Genomic DNA, 9,664 nt, shown 5'->3' on the forward strand with positions numbered 1-9,664 from the left:
TGCCTGCTTCTTGTTTGTAGATGGTTAACCCCTTGGCATTCAGATTCAGCAGCTCACCAAAATGCTGAAATAGCCTCAGGCAAATAGATATTTCTTTCGATTAAAACTGGGAAAATTTGGGTGATTTAAAAGGAAAATGAACAGATATTATTACACATAGCAGCATCAGAAATCATAGGGTTAAGCTAATGATAAGAAAAACAAAGCTTAATATATGTGTTTTCTAATCTGTGTTCCATTATTTCGTTAATTTCCACCTCCCCTCCCTTAGTTTCCTGTCATTAAGTTATCAGAATCCACAGATATCAGAATTTACAGACCCTGCCCCTGAATACTAACAGGGCTGCTAATTGTTTACATTCCAGTAATTATCACCAAATTATACGCCTGAAAGTACCGCTGTTGAAATGCAGAAAAAAATGGTAATTTTTCAAATAAAGGTTGGATATTCAGATGCATAAAAAAATTGTATAATTTCAAGTAAATACATATTCTATTTTAGCCAAATTTTAAGGAGACTGAGGCAAAGGGTTCCCCGTGAAAGGAGATAATGTAAAGTTCATTGTGAAGTCATTTGGCATCTCTCACTGTTTTTAGTGGGGGATGTTCTTGTTCATTTTTAGTGGGGGATCTTGTATTGTTGAAAACCTCCTGTTGTGCTGCACATAAACAAAATGTATAATTCCTTCCAAATTTTTTTGGCAGTGGGTAGTAACACTGAAATTTCATGTGTACTTTTTTTGTACTTTTACCCAGTTCTAATGCAAGTTTATTTGTACTTAACTTTTCTTTAAGACTCTCAGACTTGGAAGGTTATTTATCAACGTTCATATTTTTTTGTGAGATTTGAGGTTTTTTTGTGCTAAAAATTCTGACTTTGCATTATAGTTTAAAAACATTAGAATTTTCAATATTTATAAAGCATGAAAATGTGAAAAACTAAAATCGAAAATATTCAGTATCTGAAAGCTTGCAGGATCATGTCCTAGGCAAAATTGAAACTATTTAGTCAATTTGAGTGTAAGGAGCACCAGGCGATTGGCAGGCATTCCTACCTCCATGTGTGCTGGTCCCCGGGCTTCTCTGGTTAGGCGCACAAATTGGTTTGTTTTTATTGCCCAAGCTGGTCCTGTGTATCTACTTTGTAGATCTTAGCTAAGCCTTGTTTTTGATTGATCCGCTGGTTTTTGACTCTACATTACAGTCCGTAAAAGTTAGCTTGGGCCAACATGGAGCCCTCTCACACTGCCGCTGCTGGTTCCTTAAAGAATGTCCTGGTAGCGCTTCTTAAGCGTTTAGAGTTCCAGGAGGCTTAACAGGCTCAGCTCTCCCAGTCCCTTCAGCTTTTTGCCTCCTGTCTCCTGTGATGAGCAGTTAGTGTCCCTTGTTATCCACATTGACACAAGAATTAAAAGAGGCAATCCCAGTAATCATGATCCCGTAGGCAACCTGCTCCTTCTGTGCTGCTTTCAGAACCCTTTTCTGTCCAGAGTTCTCAAGCTGAAGAGCCCATGCAACTAGAGGCCACTCATCTGTCCCCAGAGGAGAGGACTCGTAGAAGGAGCACAAGTCTTTGTTTGTATTGTGCACAGAGTGGTCATCTACTTTAAGGTGCCCATACACGTTAAGATTTGCTCGCTTGGCGAGATCACCAAGCGAGCGGATCTTCACCCGATATCCCCACGTACGGGTGGATGATACCGGGGAGCGTGTAGGCTAATTCGATCGTTTGGCCCTGGGGCCAATCGATCGAATTATATTGGCGGCAATGGGGCAGTCGGTTCGGGGAACGCATCAACCAGCTGATGGGGTCCCTGATCCGACTAGATTTTCTAACCTGCCCGATCGAGAGCTGGACGATTTCAGGCCAGATATCGGTCGGACAGGCCCGTTGGTAGTCCCCATACACGGGCTTATTAGCTGCCGAATCTGTCTAAGTGACCAATATCGGCAGCTAGAATCGGCCCGTGTATGGGGACCTTAAACCTTGCCCTGTAAAGCCTCAACGTCAGGGAAACACTCCTGCCTAGGTTCAAGTGGGGAGTCTCTTGGTAAAATTGATTCACTCCCAGATAAGAAAGTTTCAAGAATTTTTGTACCTGCTACCTTATCCTATTACTCTAAGTCATTTCCCTGTCAAGCATTCCTGGACCCTGGGGCAGCAGAGAATTTCATTTACATTTTCCTTTGTTGAGAAGTGCGTTTTTTCCCTCTACATTTCTCAAAGTACCACTCTTAGCTTAAGTGATGGACGGTTGACCTGTATCTCCGAGGCTGTTAACATCCTCCACAGTGCTGCTGCAGTTACGGGTGGGGTGGTTAAACTCTAAAGAGATTTCCTTCCATCATTGAATGTCCTGCCACTCCACTTATTCTTGGTCTTCCGTGGCTTAGACAACATAATCCAATCATTGATTGGACCACTGGTGATCTCACTACCTAGAGTTCCTCATGCCATTCTAAGTGTACGCCTGCTTCAATTATGCCACTTCATGTCTCATCAATTGTACAAGATTCCCCTCTTTTGCCTAAATGCTATGTTTAATTCTCTGATGTCTTTGAATAAAAGAATACTGAGACTCTTCCACCACATAGGCCTTACAGTTGCCCTAATGAACTTGTCCCTGGCACTATGACTCCAAGGGGTAGAACATTTCCCTGAGACCCAAGCCATGAAAGAATACATCCAAGAGAATCTCTCCAGAGGCTTCATTAGAAAATCTAGTTCTCCTGCTGGTGCTGGCTTTTTCTTCGTCCAAAAGAAGGGTGGGAGTCTCAGACCTTGTATCGACACAGTGGTCTCAATGAAATCACAGTCAAGACCACTTCCCATCGGTATATCCAACCAAGAATGATCTTGAACAGCTGTTCCAGATCGTTCTTGTTTGAGATGGACCCTACCAAGGTTTCTTGTTGGTCTGAAGGCCATACAATGTTTCATTGGCTTTGCCAATTTACACAAAAGGTTCATTAAAGGTTTTTCCCAAATCATGGCTCCCATCACGGCTTTCAATCATGAGGAACTCCAACCAAACACACAGCTTTTTAAAAAGTAAACAATTTCAAGTAACTTTGTGATATACAGCAATTAAAAAATATGCAGCCTTTTTGTGATTTTTAATGTAATAATATGCTTTGGAACAGTTACCTAAGCCTGGCCCTCTTTTTTCCTGCTGATCTGGCTGACTTTGAGACTCAAAAAAAATTAAAACAGTAGTCAACTGTCCGCAGCATGCTTTGAATTTTGTAAGTGTGGTTATCTCTTCCTTCCATCAATATAGTGAGGGCCCACACGAGAAAAAGAGTCCCATGTAACAAACACTGAGGGCTTAACATAAAGAATTGAACACCTATAATGGTCCAGTCAAAGCCCTGATGCCCATCCAACTGAGAATCTAGCGCATTCCTCAAAAGTTTTAAAAACTATTATGCCTGCATTGCCAGATGTTTGGGCAGATGTTTATCGAGCAGGTTTGATTTTCCCATCAGATCAAGGAACACATCTTAGTGATGCAGTCTTCCCTCTGGCAGCTCGTCTGTTGCATGGAGGATCAGCTGTTCTACACATTTGATGAAAAACACTTGCGGAGTTTAGCCCTTGATGGCATTTATCAAGGTGTTTAATTTTATGTTGTCTGAAAGCCAGATTTAACGCTGTTATTTTAAGTAAGTCCTGGCAGAGAAAAAACACATGAAAAACACATGAAAAAAATTACGCCTTTTTTTTTTTTTTGCAGTGAAGCCTGCTGAATGTTGTCACCATTTGAAAATCTGTCTGGCTGCTGAATACACCAAGTGAATGCACCAAGTGACATACCATATTAATATGGAGAAAAAAAAATATTGGTATATATAAAAAAAAGTGGTTGGAATTGCTGCCTTAAGGTGGCTGCATACCTGTAAAGCCACTCATTTAGCAAGGTCACCAAATCTTTGTCTGATATTGCCACCTGTGTGCTGCACCATTTTGGACTGATCCAATCATTTGGCTATAGGCCAATGATCGATCATAATGGGAATTAATGCAGGCCATAGGGAGAGGACCATCTATGTACCAATGCAGTCTTTGTCCCAACAGGATTTTTAGACCTGTCCACAAGATATCTGCCCGAGTTTTGGCCAGATATCTGTTTGGGAGGAAGTTGGAGAGAGCCCATACATGAGCAGATAGGGTACCAATTTGGTCTGAAGAGGACAAATCAGCAGCTTAAATCTGCCCGAGTATGGCCAGCTTGGTTTCTTATCAAACTGCCACTACTGTGTATACTATACAAATGAATCATTAGGGACTTACAATGTAAGTCGCCGGTGGGATGGCACATGCGGCGGCGCGATTTTGGGCGATTTACATTGTCGCCGGTGGGATGGCAACTGGCGGCAACTCGGGGAGATTAGTCACCCGCGAACAGGGAGTTTTGTCGCGTGCGACTAATCTCCCCGTGTGCCAGAGCCCTAAAACATGAAACACTGAACTTATAGGATGCTACAATCAAAACTGCAGTTTTGAACCTCCTGAATTGGTTAATTATACCCTGTACAGCATTCATTAACGATTTGAACTGAAACCAGTGATGTTTTTATGTATCATACTCTGCTGAAATGTTCCTTTAAACTTGTGACTGTAGCACCACCGTGAGGGTGGAATCGGGATGGACGGCTATATTTCTACCTAAAGCAGTCGGTCACCGGGTAGCTCATACTTTAAACATCCTACTTTAGTAAAAAGGAAAGGGATATGAGTTACATGATATACACATCTAGATGAGCAGAGAAAATGGGTCAAACAAACCTAAAGCAGCAATGGAAATATGGCTTTTCCCAGATACTAGACTTAAAAGATATGGAGGTTTAACTTCCAATATCATTAATGCATGTTGGCTGCATGAAGCCTGCAGAAACCCTGATTTTTATATTTTTTGAGAATTTTCATGAACTTCTTGAGAGAGTATATTACACCAGGGTAGTGATGCTACTATCTCAGTCAGGGTCGGACTGGGCCGCCGGGACACCGGGAAAAATCCCGGTGGGCCCCCAGCTGCCCAGTCCGACCTTTGCCGGCGCTCCCCCTTCTGACTGTTCTTCCCCTGACGCGTTCAATTTATACGTACTCGGGGAGGACGTCGGGGGGGTTAGGGGGGCCCCTGGGGGGTAGGGGACACGGCTGGCTGGGGCACCTGCAGGGCCACTGGGGCGGGAGCCCCTGTGGGCCCTGCACCTCCCAGTCCGACCCTGATCTCAGTGACATTATTGCTTGACTGGCTGTGAAACTGGTCTGGTGGTAGTTGGATAATAAATCTAACCATGCTTTGCCATTGAACCAAAACAATGCCTATAGGGCTTTCGGGAACCTTATCTAAGCCCATGGGCATCTCAGCAATAACCACAACATTTATAATTCCCATTTGACCAGGAAAACAGGTTGTTTATGGGAGACGCTGCTGAGGCAGGCATGGCCACCCTGAAGAAAGTGTTGTGGTTGTGGGCTAGTTAAGAGAAGAACTATAGTATGGTGGAGTGGGAGTGCCTGGCAATTAAATGGGCACTGGAATCTTTCAATACAATTTACTGGGCCTCCAGTTTGTACTCATTACAGACCACTCTCCCTTCCTTAGATGTCACAAGCAGAAGAAAAAAATGCAAGGGTGACACAGTGGTTTCTTTCCTTGCAGAACTTCAACTTTACAGTGGAACACCGAACAGGCTGACTGCAGGGTTATGCCGATGCCTTGTCAAGGTCCCACTGTATGGTTGTAAGCAGTGTCTGAACCCACGGGCTCAAACAGAGGGGGAAGGTATGTGACAAAAAGGTTTGTCTCAGTTTGAATTGTCTGTTTGATGGCAGATATATAGCTCCCAGGCTGAGGTACTGGCTTCTTTAAATCGCCAGGGCAGGAGAGGCTAGTGCCCTGGAGTATGGCTAGAGAATGCTGAAGCCAATTAGGTAAAACCTGAAGCACTTAAGGTGAGCCAGAGTCTGAAGCAAGGTGGATTGAGTACACAAAGCTGTGATATATTATTTTGCTGTGGGAAATAAAGCACAGGCAGGAGCCTGATCATTTCGGTTGCAAACCAGAGTTGCCTGTCTCATCTGTGAAGACCACATTTCCATCCACTACCGGCTGCTACCAGCTAAATTCCCACAATATATTATATATATATATATATATATATATGTACCGGCTGCCAGACATGTAGTGGTATGGTACAGGGATCTTCCTTCAGACATCCCCACACTGGTCAAAGCTTTAGAATTCGCCACAGACTGACATGCACTAGTGATTATGTTGTATACATAGCTTGGTGTCCCTGCGGCCTTGCATACAGTGGCTTGCAAAAGTATTTGGCCCTTGAACTTTTCCACATTTTTTCACATTAAAGCCACAAACATGAATCAATTTTATTGGAATTCCACGTGAAAGACCAATACAAAGTGGTGTACACGTGAGAAGTGGAACGAAAATCATACATGATTCCAAACGTTTTTTACAAATAAATAACTGCAAAGTGGAGTGTGCGTAATTATTCAGCCCCCTGAGTCAATACTTTGTAGAACCACCTTTTGCTGCAATTCCAGCTGCCAGGCTTTTAGGGTATGTCTCTACCAGCTTTGCACATCTAGAGACTGAAATCCTTGCCCATTCTTCTTTGCAAAACAGCTCCAGCTCAGTCAGATTAGATGGACAGCGTTTGTGAACAGCAGTTTTCAGATCTTGCCACAGATTCTCGATTGGATTTAGATCTGGACTTTGACTGGGCCATTCTAACACATGGATATGTTTTGTTTTAAACCATTCCATTGTTGTCCTGGCTTTATGTTTAGGGTCGTTGTCCAGCTGGAAGGTGAACCTCCGCCCCAGTCTCAAGTCTTTTGCAGACTCCAAGAGGTTTTCTTCCAAGATTGCCCTGTATTTGGCTCCATCCATCTTCCCATCAATTCTGACCAGCTTCCCTGTCCCTGCTGAAGAGAAGCACCCCCAGAGCATGATGCTGCCACCACCATATTTGACAGTGGGGATGGTGTGTTCAGAGTTATGTGCAGTGTTAATTTTCCGCCATACATAGCGTTTTGCATTTTGGCCAAAAAGTTCCATTTTGGTCTCATCTGACCAGAGCACCTTCTTCCACATGTTTGCTGTGTCCCCCACATGACTTGTGGCAAACGGGACTTCTTATGGTTTTCTTATGGCTTTCTTCTTGCCACTCTTCCATAAAGGCTAACTTTGTGCAGTGCCCGACTAATAGTTGTCCTATGGACAGATTCCCCCACCTGAGCTGTAGATCTCTGCAGCTCCTCCAGAGTCACCATGGGCCTCTTGGCTGCATTTCTGATCAGCGCTCTCCTTGTTCGGCCTGTGAGTTTAGGTGGATGGCCTTGTCTTGGTAGGTTTACAGTTGTGCCATACTCCTTCCATTTCTGAATGATCGGTGGAACAGTGCTCCGTGGGATGTTCAAGGCTTTGGAAATCTTTTTGTAGCCTAAGCCTGCTTTAAATTTCTCAATAACTTTATCCCTGACCTGTCTGGTGTGTTCTTTGGACTTCATGGTGTTGTTGCTCCCAATATTCTCTTAGACAACCTCTGAGGCCGTCACAGAGCAACTGTATTTGTACTGACATTAGATTACACACAGGTGCACTCTATTTAGTCATTAGCACTCATCAGGCAATGTCTTTGGGCAACTGACTGCACTCAGACCAAAGGGGGCTGAATAATTACGCACACCCCACTTTGCAGTTATTTATTTGTAAAAAATGTTTGGAATCATGTATGATTTTCGTTCCACTTCTCATGTGTACACCACTTTGTATTGGTCTTTCACGTGGAATTCCAATAAAATTGATTCATGTTTGTGGCTGTAATGTGACAAAAAGTTCAAGGGGGCCGAATACTTTTGCAAGCCACTGTATGTGCGGTTACTGCCTACAGAGACAGGATGACAATCATCTTTGTGCTATTCATGCAGCTCTTGCTTCCAACCCATAGCCAAACATTTTTTGATAGCTTAACATTCTCTTCCCCAATTCAGGCATATGCTGATTGACCACGTTCCTGCTCCAAGAAGAGGTGGCAACAGAGACATTGATTTTCTTAAGTTGGAATCAAGATGGATTTTCAAGCTCGACACTGTCAACCCACACAGACTTAATGAATTGCTTTCTCTCTGTATCTTCATATGACTTATGCAATAACAGCAGTGTTGTCCTTCTATAATTTGTTTACTATTTACTGATTGTCTGTATTTATGCTTTTTCTTTTTAAAAGTTTTTTTTCATATTTTTGAAGTCTTCAAGAAATATCTTGTTTTCAGTATTCATGTCCAGATTCTATATTTGAGTTCACTCTATACTTCTGCACATGGTATTTTGTTATTTTTATACAACACCAATGCCTTCCTCTGGTATGGCCTCTTCTGAGTGGAAACCCTATGTGTTTTTCATTCTAGGTACTACTAGGAGACTTTTATACCTACCAGCTTATCGATCCTGTATACTTGGAACAAAGTTAACCTGCCGCATGCCTTTAACCCTTTGTCTAATGGCGTTGCACCCCCAGGCCGGACTGTGTGAACATGTGGTAGTGATATATATATATATATATATATATATTATATATATATATATATATATAGCAAAAAAAGGGAAAGTTGTGCTCAACCACTAAATTTTAAAACCATTAGGCAGGGGTACAAATGAGGTTGTGCCAACAAAATACATATAAACAACAAGAGATCCTCTGCACTCACCCATTATCAATATATATAGGACATTAAGGCATTCTGTGCATTAAGCTACTAAGAAATGCCCTTCCCTATTAAGCAAAACAGGGATTGTTTGTCCATATATTGCAACATACTTCAAGCTGGCCAACTGCATCAAAGGCATCCCTTCTGGCCAGTCCTACACTGACAAGCAATTCATTAAGAATTCTACTGCTTCAATATACATTTAACACAGGAACTAAGTTTTACCTGCAACTTTCTTGCTTTCAGGGTTAAAACCCCCATATGGTTGCCCTTTTATTGGCTCCACTGGGATCACCTGACTGCAGCTGGGAAGGGTGGGAGCTACAACATGGAGCTGGCCACTGCTCCTGTATAAACTATAGCAGCAAAAAAAAAAAAAAAAAAAAAAGGGAAAGTTGTGCTCAACCACTAAATTTTAAACCATTAGGCGGGGGTATATATATTTATTCACTCATTTATGTAAATCTTTATTTTTGTGGTTATGGGTCTGGCATCTTAATATGGCATGGGATGGTCTGTAACGAGCACCTGTTGTGTTGCGTAAATGGCTCATTCTGCACGTGGGCCGGTGTTACATGAAGCTGCACTTGGGACTGCTATGTCTCTCAACACATGGTTGCAATGTAACTATTCTAGGGATGCAACATGTTTGCACCTGCATTTGATATCTATGACACTCCTGCAAAACAAGCTGCCTATACCAAATCCCCTCTGCTTGCCAGCTGACCTTCACCCAAGCAGTTGGTCCACTTATATGCCCAGCCACATCCTTGTTTGTGCTAGTGGGCTGTGGACCTAGCTGCCCTGCTGGTCCATGTGATTGGACCTTTCATTGGCCAACTGATTCGTATCCCAGTTTTGAGATGCGCTTCCCTCACTACCCCGTTCCTCCACCGGCTATTGTCATGGCAACAGCGGTGC

The sequence above is a fragment of the Xenopus tropicalis genome, chromosome 10, assembly GCF_000004195.4.
Source record: "Xenopus tropicalis strain Nigerian chromosome 10, UCB_Xtro_10.0, whole genome shotgun sequence".
In the NCBI taxonomy this organism is placed as follows: Eukaryota; Metazoa; Chordata; class Amphibia; order Anura; family Pipidae; genus Xenopus; species Xenopus tropicalis.